Below are 19,666 nucleotides of genomic sequence, written 5' to 3' on the forward strand. Positions count from 1 at the left end.
CATTTGGGGAGGTGCTGGGAGCCATGGATGGGGCCCAATCAAAAATCTAACGTCATATTCGTGTTCACTGTTACCAAAAACATACAATTTGATATATCACATGCCCCAGATTTTTTTTTGAAAGTTTTGCCCAAAATTGGGGGTGGGGGTGCTTCCCTTCCATTAAAAGATCCCATCTCGAAAATTGAATATTTCAAAAAAGTATCAGACGGTTCATCTATGGAAATTTTTTCAGAATTTTAAATGGTAGCTCCCACTTACAGCACCATTTTAAATTTTGAACTTTCAATTTGAAAGTTCAACTTTCAAGTTTTGAAAATTTCAAAATGCTTAAAAAGTTCAAAATTCAATACCCTATTGAACTGTGAAATCAGTTTTGATCAAAGTATCATAGTTTTGGAGGAATGCGCTGCTGAAGTTGAGTACCTCGAGACAATGTGAAAATAATGGAAGCTCCTCCACCCAGCCCCCTCCACCCCCTGAGGGGGCTGGGACAAAACTGATTGCGGGTATCTCACTTACTGGGTGGGTAAATATTGTAAAAAAAAATTGAGCAAAATCGAAAGACATGACTCAAGAACGTTGGTCGAATTGACATGGAATGACCCTTAATAAGTCCAATCGGATTTCTATCAGTGTCCTCAAAATGTCAAAATTTTGGGTCCCATTCCCTTTCTGAGGCTCAGGATAGTTCAATTTTGATTTTGGCGTTGAACTAATTTCAGAATATGAAAATAACCCTTCTCAAAAACCAACATTTTGAGCCTCATATTTTTTTAAAATTTTATATGCGTCAATTCGAGGTCTTAAATTTGAATCTGAGATCATTCGAGTTTCAGATTGGGAATCAGCGTCCTCGAAAATTGTTGCCCCAGCCTCCTTTGGTCTCTGAGAGAGGCTCAATTTTGGTTTTGAGGATCAAACTAATTTCAGAATCAGAACCAGTGCTCTGAAAAACTTTAGGATTCCAAAATTGCATGGAATTAACGTCTACGAAAAGCTGGATTTTGATACCCACATATTTCATTTTTTTTTTTTTACCTCCAGCCATTTTCTGGTGCTTAGCGAATTATTGGAAAGAAGTGCTATTCATTTGTTATTATTTATCATTAAATTTTAAAACAGATATTCTTTTTTCTGTTCGCAGGTTTCGAAATATGTATGTGCATGTCTGAAGACTCGATTTGCCAGCTTGGGTAAGTGTATTTTTGAAAATTTCATTTTGCTATCTGAATTCATTTTATGAATGGAAAAAGTTCGCAATCTTATTCCAAAGAAGTATTTATATCGTTGAATTGAATCTCAACGTTTGAAAAATGCTACGATTAATAGAAAATCTCGTAAAATGCACCAGAACATTGTTTTCTTTTTTCCTCCCTCAAAGCATTGATCAGAACTGAGAGAAGGCATGGAGATAGGGGGGGAAGGGAGGGTTATATCTGTCAGATCTAAAAAAAAAAAAATGTCTAATTGGTAATCAGCACTTTTGAAAATATAGTATTCGATAAAGTACATCGCATGATTTCAACATTTTCCCCATCATTACTCCAGAGGCCCAAAATCAGGGAAGGGGTGACTGCTTATCCCTCTTCATTGAGAATGTCCATCTTGGAAGTAGAGCATTTTGAACCATCCTAAGAACAAAAAGTGACAGTTCTGGATCAAAATCATATTCGGTGAATACAGCAGCGTAGTATCGTTTCGCCTTCAAATCTCAATTATGCAACCAAATTGTGATATTTCGAAAGTGTTAATAGAATTGCATAACCAGTTCGCCGTAAAAACGCGAATTCGCATGATTTTGAGTATTCTAATCAACTTGAACTGAACTAAAAATTATTATCGAGTGTAGTATTTTGATTTCGATTGATTTGAAAAATAATAATTTCTCTTTGATTGGAGAGGGGGGGGGGTATTTTTACGCATTTGTGATTTTTTTTGATTCAAGGTTACCGAACTTTGATGGCTCATTTGTATTTCAAGACAGATTGAACCTGGAAAAAATTTGTTTGCAGCGATTCAAAAAGAATGAGTTATACTCGTAGTCAGTAGATTCAAATTCCATGATAATTAAAATTCAAAAAGTTGATAACTGAACTTTCACCGAAAAAGTTCAGCTGATTATTGTAATTTGAAAATTGAAAGCGATTTGAAAAAAATACGACGAAGATTTTTCAGCTCTCTTTTAATGATTTTATTTTCAAGACGCCATTTCCCTTTCGCGCCGACTTTTCATTTTACAGCAGAATTCTGATTTTTTTTGATAAATGTGTTCCTTGTACCTCCTAATACAACATCCCTTTGTCCCATTTTTTTTCTCCACCCCCAACATTGAAATTTGGGGCTGGGACAGCATATGTCCCAGCAGGCGTGATGAACTCATCTTGTTGGGACAGCGTATGTCCCACGCAGTGTTACCAGGTACATGGGACACATGGGACTCCCCTTCAAAGTGTTGCGTATTTTTACGCAAAAAGAACTAGTTTTCAATGAATAAAAACATCTTTATAGAAAACAAGACTAATTTTTTACTTTTGGCAGTTTCGGCACAGAAATTACCCAATTTGATTTGATAAAAAAATAAAAAAATTTAGGAATAAAAAATTAGTCTTATTTATTACTTTTGGCACAACTTTTTAGCACAAAAATTACCCAATCTGATCGGATAAAAAAAACAAAATCATTTCTTATGGTATTTTGCAGAATATACAACACGTAACCCTGTGTCACACTTCGTGCAGATATGCTACACTCTCTCCTCAAATTTACTTCTGATTCTCATCATCCAACTTTTTTTGTTTTGTAATTGTTTCTCAATTTGTTGATCAGTCATAGTATGGTGGTTCGTCTCTAATAATGAAGAAAAATCGTCAATGTTGAAAAAACAATCACGAAAACAATCAAAAATTCATGAAAATTTGAACCAAAATTTACTCACTTTTTTCAGGTCTCATTTGCAGCACGAATTTTTACCCAATCTCAAACATTTTTATACCAAAATGTTCCTCAACTCATCTATTTTCACCAAAAAAATTCGCGCCTTGAACGAACACTACGAACTATCAAAAAATTTTTTTTGAAAATCGCCTGATTTTTAGAGATTTCAAAAATGTACTGAAAAACACACTGTTTCGTGAAAATATGAAATCAGTGTTGCTTTTTAGCCGGACCAAAAGTTGTAATGGGTGGTATACGATCCCTAGTACCGCTGGGACACATTGCTGCATTTGTAGCATCACTCTATGTCCCACTACAACGAAATTCGTGTCCCGGGACATATGCTGTCCCAGCCGGCGCGAAAGGGTCAATACCCCGGGGGGGGCACAAACACCCCAAATTCTGAAAATGTTAAAAAAAATTGAAAAGAGAAGTAGCATATTGATGTTTGCTAATTCAAATGCGCCATGTTTAAATATTGGTTTTATTTTTCGGTTTAACCACCCTGGTTCCCCCCCTCTTTCTCTCCTCTAAAGTGTTCTAAACGTGGTCAAAGTACTAAAAAAATTGAAAATTACGTCGACGGTGCATCATCTGTTAGGTTTTGGAAGACTTTGACCATCATATTGAGTTAAAAATATCCATCAATGGTCATTTTTAGATTTTTGGAGAATTTTTGGAAATCCAAAGGTCTATTTCTCATTAGAAAAAAAAAAAAAAAAAACATCAAAAGTTGATCAAATTGACATACCTAAATGTAGAATGCTGAAATTTAGTTTGTACTTGTAGTCTATTTTCGAACTCCTGAGTCGATTAGTAATGGTTTTGAACCGTTCTGGAGCCTCCAGCTCACATTTTTCGAATTCTCCAGGTATCGAAAAAATGCTGCAAATTGTGTTAAAATGAAATTTGGTACCTGTAAATACACAATCGGATTATATTATCATTTTTGTGGCCTTTTCGATCGATGTGGGCTTCTAATTTAAAATTTGTTTTGTGCCTGTTCGAATCCAAAAAAATTTTTAGCGATTATTTTTGATAAATTTGTTGTTCGTGAACGATAAAAGTTGAAATTTGATTTGTAGCCTAATTTAGACCTCTGAAGTATATTGATGATGTTTTCGAATCGTTCTGGAGCATTCTGCAAATTTTGATGCATACTTTTAATTTTGTTTTTTTTTTAAATAATCGCTGGAGAAAATTGTGGACTTGAGCGTTTTTTTGTTGAAAACTGGAGTACTTGAGCATTCAAAAATCCGTTGGAGGGTCCAAAACGGTTCGAAACTATCACTAATCAACTTGGAAGATCAAAAATAAGGCACAAACCAAGCAAGCTTTAGAATTCTAATGTCAATTCAATCTTTTGATTTTTTTCACAAGAAAGCGCCCGAATTTGAATTATTAAACATTCGCCAAAAATGGAAAAATGAATTTCAATTTGATGTCGACGTAGACCTTGGAATTCTTCTTTCAAAAAAGACAGTGTAGATAAACGAAAGATGAAGAATGAATAAAAGTTAAGAATTGATTCGAAGCGAATCGAATCACGTAATCTTATAATACTCTGCTTATTCCTATCCTCATTTCCCTCTGTTCCCATCCTTCTCCTTCTCCCAATTCGATACATTGATTGATGTATTTTTGATTTTATTTAAATTAACATTATAATATCATAATTGATGAGCAAATTTATCAATTTTACAAACATTTATCTAAAATTTAATATAATTTCATAGCCTTCCTCGAGAGATAGACATGCATGAAAGTAACTTGGGTTAATTACTCGTAATTCGATCTTATTAGAAAAAAAGTTAATTTCACGAGAATTTTTCAATTTAGACTGATATCTGAGTACATTTTTAAATAATCAAGTTTCTACTTCCGAATGATGAAATCGAATTGATTTATAGAAAATCATTATTCAAATCAAATCTAATAAATTTTCTCTTCGAAGATGATTCGTTGATCATTTCAATTCAGTTCGTTGGTGTGTGGTGTGGTTCGTTTTGTGGTTTACCTTATTCTTCGCAGGTACATATCTATAAATTGCTTTTCTTATATAATTTATGAAAATGAGAAAAGTGCATACGTAATCGACTGATCCATTCATTTTAAAATTATTTAAATTTTACTCAATCATTGGGTTATAGGTTTAGAAAATTTTAATGCAAGGTTCTTGAATTTTTCACACTTTATGATTCAAAAGTTCAAAGTTCTGTGTTTTTAGCCTCTTTTTGAAAAAAAAAAAAAAGTTTATGTAAGACGTTTTTTGCTTGAAAATTGATTACAAAAATATGCACTTTGCATGATTTTTTCTTAGTTTCCGAAAATTCGACTCAATTTCTAACACAATTTCAGGAACTTGATTACATTTTTTCCAGATCTTCGATAGTCTGAAAAAAATTTAAAAAGTTATTAATTGGTTATTTCTCAAAGTTTTCAAAAATGTAACAAGATATCAGAAGATCATTTTTGAAAGTACATCAAAGGTTCATAACTTTAGCAATTTATTAATTTTTTTTTTCAAAGTTCTCAAAAAATTAGACTTCGATTTGATTCGATTTGTGAGAAATTGATCCTAGAATTTTTTTTCAAAGGTTTCAAAAAGTCTGATAAAATGTCTGACAATATTTCAAGAGCTCAATATAGGTCTTTTCAAAAAATAATTTTTTAAAGTTTCACATAATTTTATCAATTTATCGACTTTCTTCGAAGTTCTCAAAATCCACATTCAGCACTATCTGTAAATTTAATCAGCGTGACTAGATTGTCAAAAATTAATTGTTATTTTTTTCAAAGTTATTAAAAGTCGAATGAAATATTCTAAAATATAGGATTTTATGCCTATGCTTATACCCTTCAATCCTTCATTTTCCTCATCACCATTCATCAACTTTACTATTTTGTTCTCTTTTTATAGAAATGATTTTCGAAGCACGAATCTAATTCTAATATCCGATGATGTGGACGTAGGACGAAAACGAGCTAAAAAAATCAACTAAAGTACCTCCTATATGGTTGTCGTTTACAGAAAGAAAGCTCAAAAATACTTACTTTGAATGATCAAACCCAGCAATAGTTGAGTTATCTAACATTGTTTGGCAACGCCGAATCGAAAGTCGCAAAATTATCGATGATAAAACATTACAAAAATACCATCTACAGTCGTACAACTATCCATGAGGTTGTCAACGTGTGAAGTCGTTCATGGAATCAATCTTGCGATTCCTGTCAGCAGAAATACTCTAAACTCGTATTTTTCAACATTTACAGCGAAAGAGTATATCGAATGTTGTAGCACTGATCGGCTGGAATCTACTTTTGGTGTGTTATTGGCCATTCTGGTAGAATGTAAAAACACAAACAGAGAAATTGGATGAATTTTTAATGAATTTTGCTACATCTATAATTAATAATCAAAATACGCATACTCGTCATTTTTCGGTACCTATAGAGAAGAATATGAAATGCAAGATTTCTAAACACTAACAAAGAACGGTGTTACTCGTACGAAAGCAGATCAGAAATATTTAACCAACTATAAAAATGCAGCTTTGCCTACCCGACAATCCAGCAGAAAAAGATAGATACCTAGGAAATGTGCAAGCAAGGGTTATTCTTATTCTTCAGTTTTTTCCAATCTCTCATCATTTTCACCACTATTGTTCAGCTTCTCTCTAAAAAGATGAATGTTTCGAACGAATCGTCGACAACAATAATGAAAACCTACAGTCTATACTCGATGGGGCGCGAATAACGTGATTTGACATCGATAGTCCAAGCCGAGTTATTTCGCTTTTCCTTCTTTTGTCACCTTCAAATAATTCAATTTTTGCGAATCATGTTCAAATTCATACAGCAGTAAGTTGCAGATCAAGACGTGATAAATCGTACAAAAATGCTGGAAGAATTAAAAAAGGAGAAGACATGGAGGAGATATTTAGGAGGCATGTCAAAGGCATTACTAAGAATCACAGATATAATCTAAATTTTCGCCGGGATAATATATCTTACGGATGAATTCTTTAACCGCTGAATATGCTAAAGAAAATATTCAACTACTCAACGAATCAATCGTCTTTTCCTTTCGTCGATCCATTAAAATGAACTCGTATATAAGTTAGCTAATCAATTTTCGCTGGATCAATGACATCATTGTAGGAACAAAGAATCCAGGACCAACTGTTTAATGCAACGATCTATAGGTATATTATAGTATTCTGTGATGCACATCGAATTTATTCTCCAAGTTCTCCCTGTGGTAAGTTGATTATTTTTTTAACTTCGTCACTTATAGGTATGTTCTTATTTAAAACTCTCGTCATTTTTTAAACTACTTCCCTAAAATTTTTCTCCAAGTACTTAAAAAAAACAGGTTGCATCTTTCAAAAACCGTAAAAAAAGTTTTCCAATTTTGCAAAATGAAAATTTTTACAACAGTGTTGCTCCTCTTGTAGATCATATTTTTCAAAAACACCCTGAAAGCCATTTTTTTTTTCAATTTCTTAATATTTAGAGTGTTGACTGGTTTAAAATAATTGAGAAAATTTTGCACTTTTTTAAAAGTGAGATTCGATTATTTGTTTTGAAAAATATCCCTCAAAAATCTATAAAAATTAAGGATTTTTTGAAAATATGTATCACTATTTTTAAGACGTTGTCTTTCTTTTTGATTTAAGCTCATTTGAGTTTTCTATTATTTTGACATTTTTACAGTTTGGGTGAGTTTTTTAGAGCTTGAAAGATGGTGAAAAATATGAGGTTTTTTTGACGGCGAAGAAGGGGGCTGAAAGTACATTGAGATTTCCGAGAGGGGGCTTAGAATTGCGAAAAAATTCATGTTTTTGTAATTCTGACTCTCTCACTCTTCTAAAAGAAACAACAAAAATCAGGAATCTTTTCACCCGAGAAATTCGAAAAAATATATTTTTTTTTTTAATTCACGAAAATTTGCATTTTTTTGAAAAACTGCATGCTCTGCTCCCTTTGCTTCGGTCTACTCGTACATTATGACGAAAAATGTTGAATTTTTCTGAATGATAGAATTTTATTATGAAAAATGGATAGATTTTCAAAAAAAAAAAAAAGAACACGAAAATTTCACTTCTCAGATTTGTTTTTTTGTAAGTGATCGTATTTTTTTTTTTCTGTTTGAGAGGAAAGGGAGGTGGGTGGGAAGAAGAAGTAGTGTTTTTGATCAGGAAAATTAATTTCAGTTGGGTCGACAACCTGATAGGAGTGAAAATTTCACGACCCCTGGTCAATATTCTTTTCTTCACTCGCTTGAATTTCCTTTTGAAAAATGTTTAATAGAAAAATGGTGCCCATGAATAATGAATTTTCTGTGTTAGATGCTCTTCAGGGGAAGGAGGCTACAGTTCGTAATAAAAAGCAATAATTTACAAAAGAGAAAGTCAAAAATTTCGTTTTTTGAGATTCGATCTGAGAAGATATAACAATTTTTGAAGGGGGGGGGGGTTAAAAACAGGATTTGTAATGATTAAGTACATATTTTGTTTGGTTGATGGCGTGACTGAAAACAATGAAAATTTGAAGTTCTTTGGTACAAGATTTCTCTTTCCACAGCCATTTGAGTTTTCTATTTTTCTCAACTTCTTTTTTTCGGGGGGGGGGGAGGGAGAGGTGGAGGGTCGGGGAAAATACACTTGACGATTTTAGAGAGAGAAATTATTCGATAAAAAATAAAAACAAGGAGGTTGAAATTTAGTGTTAGGTTTGAGGTTTTCGAAAATAGAAAGTTGAGGAAAATTGAAAAAGTTTAGAATTATGTTCAAAAATCAGCAAAAATCGAGATTTTTTCATCATAAAAAATTGATTAAAAAATCACGTTCTAATTTCTTACAAATTTATCACTTTTTTCAAAAGCTATGTTTTGCCTTCTGCTTGAATCGTACTCATTTTTTTAAAAAAAATTTACTGAGAAATATTGATTTGTTCAAAGTGACAAATAAACACGTAAATATTTAATTTTTCGATCTATAATATTTTCTTCAGACATTTTCTCGTGAGAGGAGGAGGAGGTGTGATTTTTTTTAAGAGTAAATTTTTAAAAAAGAAGAAAAAAGCACTAATTTTTATTTTAAGGGTTTGGGGTGTGGCTTGGGTACGAAATTACGAATATATCGTAGACAATTTGAGTACCCCTGCTACCTTTTTCGATAAAATTTTTTCAATTTCTGGATCAGTTGAAGATTCAAGGATGTAGTAGGTAAATATTGCATCAGTGATTTTCTTGGGCACAAACTGTAGGATTTTGAAATACGAGCTTGATGGAAAATTTAGGCAGGTACTTAATTTTTTGAATGGGGAGGATGGTTTTTGAATGGAAATATTTCAAAACTTGTTGTTTCAAAATTTGTTATTCTTTTTAATTCTGAAAAGGTCCAGGAAAAAATAAACTTCTCGCGAGGAAGATATTTAAATTGACAGAAGAATGTTTAAACCAAACAGAGCTAAATCGAAAAAGCACGTGAAAATACATTTTCAGCCATAATTTCAGACAATCGAGTGCATTTTTCAATTTTTGGCGAATTTTTGAAAACGAAAATTTGGGTCAAAAATGTGAAATAATAGATTTTTAAAATTGACTTGGAATTTTGAAATTTGGCGTGTACTTTCTCTATTTTTAATCCATCCGGAATCAATTGGAAACGCTTTCGAAACATTTTGAGGAGTTCTGGAGCCTCCAGCGGATTTTTGAAAGTTGAAATTTCCACAAAATGTTACCTAATGAAGTTGCAGCGTGCTGAAATTCCCTCAACACTCCAGATTTCAACTTTTTGAGTCGACTGCATTATGATTTTAAGCTATGTTGGAGCCTCCAGCCGTATTTTGGAAATACTATATTTTCAAAGAATCTCCAAGATATAGCCGAAGACTCCAAAAACGACTTGAAAACTCATTAAATCGACTCAGCGTGTCGAAATATCAGAGTATTATGGTAATTTTCAACTTTTCACCTCCATTTTGATAAAATGTGGTGATAATTTCAACTTTCAAAAATCTGTTGGAGGCTCCAGAATTGATCAAAAATGGTTTGAAACCATTGCCAATCAATTCGAGTGGTTGAAAATAGAGCACGTACCAAATGTCAGCCTTTCTTAGATAAATTTGATGAAATGTTGATTTTTTTCCCACGTTTTTGGCTTGAATTTGGTTTCTAAAGTCACCAAAAGTTGAAAAACAAACTTCAATTAGAGAAATTTTGGTCGATGAGGCTCCTTCGATTAATCTTTATCCTGGGGGAAAAAAATTCGAAAAAATGACAAATTGATTTTTTTTCAAAATTGAACAAATGGGGTACCTAAGTTTGAATTATTCGATGAAAATATCAATTTCGGCGTTAGGAAACACGAGGGAGAAAGTATATTTTCTCGATTAAGGTAATTTAGAAATACTTGTAGCTAGCTATACATATATTTTCATTCGAAAACGGTCAAACCATTTTCTATTCAAATAATTAGACAATTCATTCTTCGTAAAATTCTTACCAAAGTTATGTTCTTATTTATTCCCAGAATATCAATCGTGTACGAAAGGAGACATGGAAGCGATAACTACAGAAGCAAAAAAAGAAGACATCCCAAATTTTCAAAAAAATTGACGTAATTCTACAGCCAAGAAGCTATCGTTCACTTTGTAACCTGACTCAGAAACCCCCTAAAATTGAGCGCCAATTACCCGTTGGAAAATGAAAATCTAAAGTACCCGCAAGAGTTTGGATTTGGGGTCATCTTTCAATTACAATTCCTAACATCAAAACCTATGTATTTCAGGATTCTCTTTGGATGAAATAAAAGCTATAGAATATCTAAAATCGACATTTTGTCGTCTAGTATTGCCGTCGAGTTATGAAGCAAAGCCAACAGAATTTTATATACCTAGAATCTCATCAAGCTGGTCCGGAAACGACTACAAATTTAATGATGCTCGAGATCTACCGTGATGATGATGAAAAGATTACTCAACCAGAACAACGAAGAATGAAAAATTCACGACCAAATAACTACCTATAGCCTTTGATGTGAGAACATTGGCTCGAACAATTCAGGTCTCCGAGTTCTGGACAGTTCGTATTGAACGAGAAAATTTCTTTTTGCTGTCATCTACAGCCAAACGTTTGGAATTAATGATTGGAGTTTCGAATGCCTTGATGACTCCCTGATTAAATAAATCCATATCTTGGAGCAATTTGCTTTTCCTTCTTTTGTCACGTTCGAATAGTTCAATTTTTATGAATCATGTTCAAATTCATTGAGAAGTTAATGCTGATCAAGATGTGATAAATCGTACAAAAATGCTCGAAGAATTAAAAAATGAGATATTTAAAAGACATGTCGAAGGCATTACTAAAACCCAGAGACATAATTTAAATCTGAACGAATGGAATAATATCTACAGATGAATCTTTCAATCGTCTATATATATGACCGAATCACCGTCTTTTCCTTTCGTCGATCCCTTAAAATGAAAAATTTAATGTATGAATAAATATTCCATTCCGGTTAGATTTATTAGCCATTCGTATAGTGTGAAAGCAACTTTAAAAGATACCAAGACTTTAATAAGAATTCTGATGCTTGGAATAAATTTCGATCATGGCATTTTCCATATCCTTCTGATCATCAACAGTCGATAGAATCCTGAAGCATATCGAATCTACAAATACTTCTGTAATTTCACCTTTGGTAAGTTGATTATTTTTGCAACTTCGTCGCTTTTAAGCTTTCATTTCAAAATCTCGTCATTTTTTAAACTACCTACCTAAAAAAATGTACAAGTACTTGAAAAAAAACACAAATTGTGTGCAGGCTGTGAAAGTGATAAGAAAAATTGCCATTTTTTCAGAAATTTCATCCAAAAAGTAGGCATTATATCTATTTTGGAAAAATAATAGAAGTTTTTTTATGGTCAGGGAGGAGGACTGAAAGTACATTGAGATTTCATACAGTGGGGGGGGGGGGATTGGAATTTTTAGAATTTCGAAAAGTTTTATATTTTTGAAATTTTGGCTGTCACTTTTCTATGAATAAGCAACATTAATAACCTTTTGAATTCGTGAAAATTTGCATTTTTTTTTGAAAAACTGCCTGTCTCGCTCTCTTTGCTTGGGCATATTTGAATTTTGGCGAGAAAATATTGAATTTTTCTAAAAATTGTATTATAAAAAATGGTTGGATTTTCAGGGAAAAAAACACGAAAATTTTGATTTTTCAGATTTGATAAGTTGTTATCGCGTTTCTCTTTTTTTTCTGTTTGAGGAGAAAGGGGAAGAGGTGGAAAGAAGATGTATGTTTTTGATTAAAAATATGTTCAGTTTGATTCCATTCGCTTGAATTTCCAAAATTTTCCTGCTTTGAAAAAATGTCCAATAAAAATCAAAGTGGTATAAATGATGGATTTTCTGAGTAGGATGCTCGTGTGGAGGGGAAGGAGTATACAGTTAAAAAAATAACGAATTTTCAAAAGAGAATTGAAAAATTAGTTTTTTGAGATTCGATATGTGGAGATCTCGTTTTTTTTTTTAGGAGGAGGTGGAGAGTAACAGCAGGATTTGTAATGAGTAATGAGCAAGGTTTATTTTGTTTGGTGGATGGTGTGGCTCAAAAAATGAAAAATTAAAGTTCCCTTGTTCAAGATTTCTCATTCTGGAGTCATTTTTTTCAACTTTTTTTTTGGGAGGGATGAGGGAGAGATATAGTTAACAATTCAGAGACAGAAATTATTTGATGAAAAAATTTTAAAAATAGAGATTGAAATTTAGTGTCGGATTTGAGGTTTTGGAAAATAGAAAGTTGAAATAAATTAAAGAAGTTTAGAATTGATTGAAATTTAGTGTCAGGTTTGAGGTTTTTGAACATAAAAAGGTGAAGAAAATTAAAGAAGTTTAGAATTTTGTTTTAAAAAAATATCAGCAAAAAATGGAGATTTTTCCATCGTAATTTATAAAAAATTGATCAAAAAATCACGTTCCAATTTCAATAGATAACTATTTGCCTTCTGCTTGACTCGTACTCATTTTTCAAAAAAAAATTTCAATTTGGAATTTTGATTTTTTTAAAGTGTAAAATAAACACGCAGGTATTTAATTTTCCTTCGGTAATCTTGTTCAGAAATTTTCTCGTGAGAGGAGGAGGAGGAGGAGGAGGAGGAAGAAAAGTGACATCTGGTTTTTTCGTTGGGAGCGGGGGGGGGGGTGTGTCAGTGTTAGTAAGAGTAAAAGAGAGAGACTTTTGAAGGGAATAAAATTTTAAAAAAAAATCAATTCTATATTAAGTATTTTTTGAGGATTATAAAAGAATTTAATTTTCTAGGAAATGGGGTGGGGGGGGAATTGGCCTTTTTCATGAAATATGGCTTTTATAATAATTATGTATTGCTTTTTTTATTTTTGATAAAATGTTTTAAATTTCTGGAACAGTTGGAAGTTCAAGGGTGGAGTAAGTGAATATTGCATCAGTGATATTTTTTGGGCCCAAAACTGTAGAATTTGGAATTACGAAGCGCTATGATTTTTTTTTTAAATTTAGGCGGGTACCTAACTTCATTTTTTGAATGGAGAAGGTGGTTTTTAAATACTTAAAACTATTTCAAGACTTCCTGTTTGAAAAGTTGTGACTTTTTTTCATTCTGAAAAGGTCCAGAAAAATTAAATTTCTTACAAGGAAGGTATATTTCTCAACTGGCAGAAGAATGTTTAAATAAGTAAAAAAGCTAAATCGAAAGAGCATGCAAAAAAAAATACATTACCAGTCATAATTTCAGGCAATCGAGTGCATATTTCGAGTTTTGCCGAATTTTTTTGAAAACAAAATTTGGGCCAAAAATGTGAAACAATAAATTTTTACAAAATTGACTTGGAATGTTGAAATTTGGCTTGTGCTTTATTTTCAATCCGTTCCGAATTGATTGGAAACGCTTTAAAACCATCTTGAGAAGTTCTGGAGCTTCCAGCGGATTTTTGAAAAATGAAATTTCCGCAAAATTTTACCTAATGAACTTGACGAGCTGAAATTCCCTCAATATAGTCTGATTTCAACTTGCTGAGTCGACTGCATTGTGATTTTAAGCTGTTTTAAGAGCCTAGAGCCATATTCTGCGAATTCTAGATTTTCAAAAAGTATATAAGTGGGTTACAAACGAACGTCCATCGCGTTTATGAATCCTAAAGTTGAATTTGATGGTTTCTATGGAACTTTTAGAAAATCTGTAATCTCCAAAATATAGCTGAAGACTCCAAAAACGACTTGAAAACTCATTAAATCGACTCAGGATGTTGAAAGTAGTGTATAATAGTAAATTTTAGCGTTTCAACTTCTGTTTGGAAAAATTTTATGAAAATTTCAAGTTTCAAAAATCTGCTGGAGGCTCCAGAATTGATCAAAAATGGTTTGAAACCATTGCCAATCAATTCGAGTGGTTGAAAATATATAGAGCACGTACCAAATATCAGCTTTTTTTAGATAAATTAGGTGGAATTTTGATTTTTTTCCCCCACATTTTTGGTTTTAATTCGGTTTTCAAAGCAACTAAAAACTGAAAAATGCACTTCATCTAGAGAAATTTTGGTTGATGAGGCTCGTTCGATTTAACTTTGTCTGAGTTGATTTTTTTTTTTCTAAACTAAACGAATTGAGTACTTACCTACCTATTAAGTTTGAATTATTCGATGAAAATATCAATTTCGGCGTTAGGAAACACGAGGGAGAAAGTATAGTATATTTTCTCGATTAAGGAAAAAATATCTACTCATGCTTACTTTTTCGTTTAGAAATACTTGTAGCTAGCTATATACATATATTTTCATTCGAAAACGTTCAAACCGTTTTCTTTTCAAATAATTGGAAAATTCATTCTTCATAAATACTTACCAAAGTTATGTTCTTATTTATTCCCAGAATATCAATCGTGTACAAACGGAGACATTGAAGCCATAACTACAGAAGCAAAAAAATAAGACATTCGTTACAGTAAATTCAGGATGGAGGAAGGAAAATGAACAACCATTCCCAAATTTTCAAAAAAATTAACGTCCCTCAGGGCCTCAATCACCTAAATTAATTCTAAAGCCAAGAAGTTATCGTTCACTTTGTAACCTGACTCAGAAACCCCCTAAAATTGAGCGCCAATTACCGGTTGAAACATGAAAATCTAAAGTACGCGCAAGATTTTGGTTTTTGGGTCATCTGGTTTTGTTTACCATCTACATTATTCGCATCGCTTCCAAGCAGTCAAAGAAAATTCCTGTTAGTATTGTTGCTACGATGTTTCCATATCTGCGAATAAGATCGAGATGGTCACGATCAACGGAGACCAAGTCATTTACGTGAAAGTTGTGTTGCTCAATCTTCAGCTTCTGATAAGTAAACCTGCAGCAGTGAAGAGAAGTACTGTACGGAAAGGCGAAAATAGTGTCAAAGAAAACAATGAAAACAATAACTTATTTATGAAGTGCTGTAATGGACGATTTTGAAACTACAATTATCGCACCTAAGGACGAATTATGTAGTTTTAATTGCATTGCCTTTTCTTCAACTACAGAATACAAAAATACGAACGTACAATAATTTCATAACTTTTGGTAATTTGAACGAATCCACAACTTTGCCCAAGTCCAAGATCATCCTTGACTGCCAACCTGAACAATGCCAAGGAACCCATTCAAATTACAATTCCTAACATCAAAGCCTATGTATTTCACAGCATGCATCTGTGATTCTGGCGAGTCAATTCGTTACAGTTAACATTGGAATAATTCACCAAACAGGCTCAGCAGTTCGAACGAGCATTTTATTCAATTATTTATCGCGCAATCTGCAGACGATGAAATAAAACCTACAGAATATCAGAACTTGAAATTTTATCGTCTAGTATCATGTACAACGCAGTGAACTATAAATGAGATATTCGTAATGCATGACGTTAAAAAATCACAGAATACGAAATCTCTGTGTATGGATTAACTTTAATAAATAGTCTGCTTCGAATCAAACAGTATACCAGAAACGGAGTTGATCCCCTTGGCAATTGCAGAGATATGTATCTCAACAGTACACATTGAATTGAGAAATGAAACAGTCTTCTATGATGATTTCTTCATTTTTTCGCAGTCGTTTTCTTTTTTTCATTTTGATCGAATCATGAAGCAACCAACGAAATTTTAGATCATCATCTAACTGGTCCAGAAAGGATTTATTTAGTTTGATTGCATCCAAAAATGATACTCCAGCTCTATCGCGATGATGCAAAAGATTTACTAAACTATTCAGAACAACGAAGAATGAAAAGTCCACGACTAAATAACTATAGCCTTTGATGTGTGAATATTGGCTCGAACAATTCAGGTCTCCAAGTTCTGGGCAGTTCGTATTAGAACGAGAAAATTTCGTTTCTATCATCTACAGCCAGAAGAATGGGATCAATAATTGGAGTTTCGAATGCCTTGATGACTCCCTGATTAAATAAAACGATGTCTTGGAGCAATTCTGGCGATAAAGAAAGCTGTTTTGATTAAATACAAATCTGATGAAACCGTAATATTGTTGTGGATCGAATTATTGAATATCTAAAGTCAACTGGTGACATGACTATTAATCAAAAGAAACCATATCTCATATCATATCTTCAATATTACTTATTGTTGTTCGACAAATATGCAACATTAGGTTACCTTTTGCCAAATATGTGGGATCCGCCCAGATGAAGAGATACTTATTAAATGAAGGGCTAATTGTGAAAGTCGCCTTAGTCAGCAGTGATTTTTGTACAAATCAATGAAAACGTTGTTGTCCTGCTTCAGTGATAATGTAAAAACTTCATGGTCAAGTATTAAAAAAACATCTTCAACTATTCCAGAATGCATTACAATACTCATTTTTCCCTTTAAAATTGATGAAATGTGAAAAAAAAAAATGTTTAAAGTTGTGTGAACAAAAAAATGACTAAGGCGACTTTCACAATTAGCCCTTCAAATGTTACCTACATATGGAAAAGAACGACAATCAACTAGGACGAAGGACAAATTCCGAAAATGATATGTTTTGTCCTCAACAACTACAGAGATTATTTAAAGCAACTTAATAGGTATGGAAAAAAATTTCAGAACAAACTAGTAGACAATAATTGAATACCCTTGTTACCCTTGTACATACTTTTTATTCAGCTCAATCATACTAAATTGAAAAGTTATTGGAAGAGTGTTTTTTTGTCTTAGTTACGTTTTAGACTCGATTAATTCAAACGATTTTCAAATGAGCTAAAGTACATATTATGTAGCTCATTTAAATTAGCGATTATAATCTCAGCAAGGCAATATCTACATAATATATGTATTATATTGACCTGCTGAGATTATAATACGTAGTTAGCTAATTTTAGTTTATTTTTTTTTTCAAATCTGTTGTTACCTATTGCCCTGTTTTCTCGTAAGCTAACTTTCTCGATGTATAATGATAAATTTTGAGATATTGGATTAACATTTTTGTTTTTATTTTTCTCAATGCTTAGTCTGGTAAACCAGGTTAAAAATTTATACCTATAAATGCACCTATTGCTATTCCAGAAACTTTGTTATTTGCAATTGCATGTGATCTAGAGTACTATGAAAGTATTGTGATAAAATGAACTTTCAAATTTTTTCATAAGTTGTCTACATTTTGTGTGTATTTTTTTTTCATAAATAAAATAAGACTGAAATTTTACCAGATATCGATTCATTTCTTCATTTCTTCATTTTTTTTTTTTTTTTTTTTTACAAAAGGTCAATTTATTAGATGATTTATCGTTGATACATTTTACGATTACTTAGGATGATTGCAAATGTGGTGTCGTACTTATGTCGGAGGAAATCCTGCAGATGAATTGAACGCTAGACTTTGAAAATGATAAGGGGTCATTCCATGTCAATTCAACCAAGAATTGGTAAGGAGGGGGGGGGGGGTGGATCGGAGATTTTGTTGAAATTTTTTTCTGTGGAAAGATCTCCCAAAGGGATGACCAATGACGCAAATCGCAGCCCTCGAGCCCTTTTTTAAAGGCTGCTATGGGGTGTCAAAGTTTTCAGTGAACTTAAAATATCATCAATTTCAGCAGTGGATTAGTTACTTGATAACCGCGATATCTACCAAATTGGATTTTTTTTCCAATATCATCATCATCATCGTCATAGTCGCAAGTGACTAGTGTGCCCCCAACAACAACCGCCACTCATCTCTGTCTTGAGCTAGTGTGGCCGCATTTGCAACTGAGCCAACTATTTTCCGGACTGTATCAGCCACCTTGTTGGAGATTTTTCTCTCCCTCGTGCCCGTGTATGTCCATCAAAAACAAAATCGTCTTTTTGCATCACTGATAAGACTCTGGGAAGCCCTGAATTGAAAAATTTGCATCCAAGTACGGTTGAAATGCACCACTGAAGATGCACGAAGCTGACCGATGTTCAATCAGAACTCAACGAACCCTTCCGAGCATATCCGAACCTTATCAGTGATGCGTAAAATCGTACTTTTTTGTATGGACATACTCGGATTTGGCATTAAGGTAAGAAAACTGGAGAAACTGGTGTCCTGATTAGTCTCTTCCTTGTTTTTTTGGCGATTTTTAAGTTAGTGGTGACTTTTCTCAACCGAGACACTGCTGCTTTTCCAAGAGCTATTCTTCTAATTTCCTTGGCTGATCCTTCATCAGCATCCACAAGCAAATCCAAATAAATAAATGAGTTCACTTTTTCAAATTCATTCAAGGCTTTGGATTCTGGTAAGTATCCAGCTCTATCAACTACCATGACCTTGGTTTTCCCCACATTTATGAGGAGTCCCATGTCCTCACTGACCATCATGACCCGCTTGATCAGTTCTGCCAGTTACTCTTCATGTGCGGCTATCAAGGTGGTATCATTAGCATAATGGAGATTGGAAATTCCTCTTCCTCCTATCTTGATGCCACCTTCCCAGTTCTCCAAGGCTTTTTGCATGATGTACTCACCATAGATGTTGAACAGCAGAGGTGAGAGTATGCAGCCCTGCCTTACTCCCAGTTCTGACTGAAACAGGTATGTCTCTTCTCTGCCTACTCTCACCATCATTTTGTTCTTGTCACACAGCGATTTGATCAGCTTATAGACACTGGACCTGCGGAATAAGACATCCAACTGCAGGCCAAGGGGAACTGAAACAGTAAAGAAAAATGGAGTAACGCCAATTTATCCCACTGGGTGCTTTTGGCTGCGCTGTACTTCAATCTGCAGGTAATGGGGAAAAGGGATGGTAGTGCTATTTTGTGTAGTGTCAATATCTCCCGCTGTATGCTCTTGGCTGTACTGTATTTTGCATGTATTTTGTTCAAGAATTCGACAACAGCGCAGCCAAGAGCACCCAGCGAGATGAATTGGCGTTACTCAGGATGTTTTGCCAAGATGGCTGCCAGTTGGTTGTCTTATATGCAGGTCTAGTGTCTATAGATCAGCTCAATTAGGTGCTCTGGAACTCCCATCTCGCATAATATCTCATATAGCTTTGTCCAATTGACACAGTCAAAGGCCTTTGCATGCATAGTAAACGAAACGTATAGTACCACAGGGATGTTGAATTCACCGAATTTTTTGATTATTTGTCTGATGTTCAAAATCTGCTCTCTTGTACCTCTTCCAGGCGGCATAGAACCTGCCTGTTCAGGTGGAATCTGCCTATGCAGTATGCCTTGATCCTGTTGT

The 19,666-nt window shown here is 33.4% G+C and overlaps 1 long non-coding RNA gene across 2 annotated transcripts; it reads left to right on the plus strand.

The window, feature by feature from the left end:
• The first annotated feature begins 4,876 nt into the window (after positions 1-4,876).
• On the plus strand, positions 4,877-17,662 carry LOC135843596 (uncharacterized). 2 transcript variants are annotated; one of them, XR_010558352.1, is made up of 5 exons: positions 4,877-4,968; positions 5,858-7,198; positions 10,476-10,661; positions 10,734-11,645; positions 14,856-17,662. It is a non-coding gene; the product is annotated as an uncharacterized LOC135843596 (long non-coding RNA). The 2 variants fall into 2 exon arrangements; XR_010558351.1 differs by having other exon boundaries at positions 10,476-11,645.
• The last annotated feature ends 2,004 nt before the right edge of the window (positions 17,663-19,666 follow it).

The sequence above is a fragment of the Planococcus citri genome, chromosome 4 (assembly GCF_950023065.1).
Source record: "Planococcus citri chromosome 4, ihPlaCitr1.1, whole genome shotgun sequence".
NCBI lineage: Eukaryota > Metazoa > Arthropoda > Insecta > Hemiptera > Pseudococcidae > Planococcus > Planococcus citri.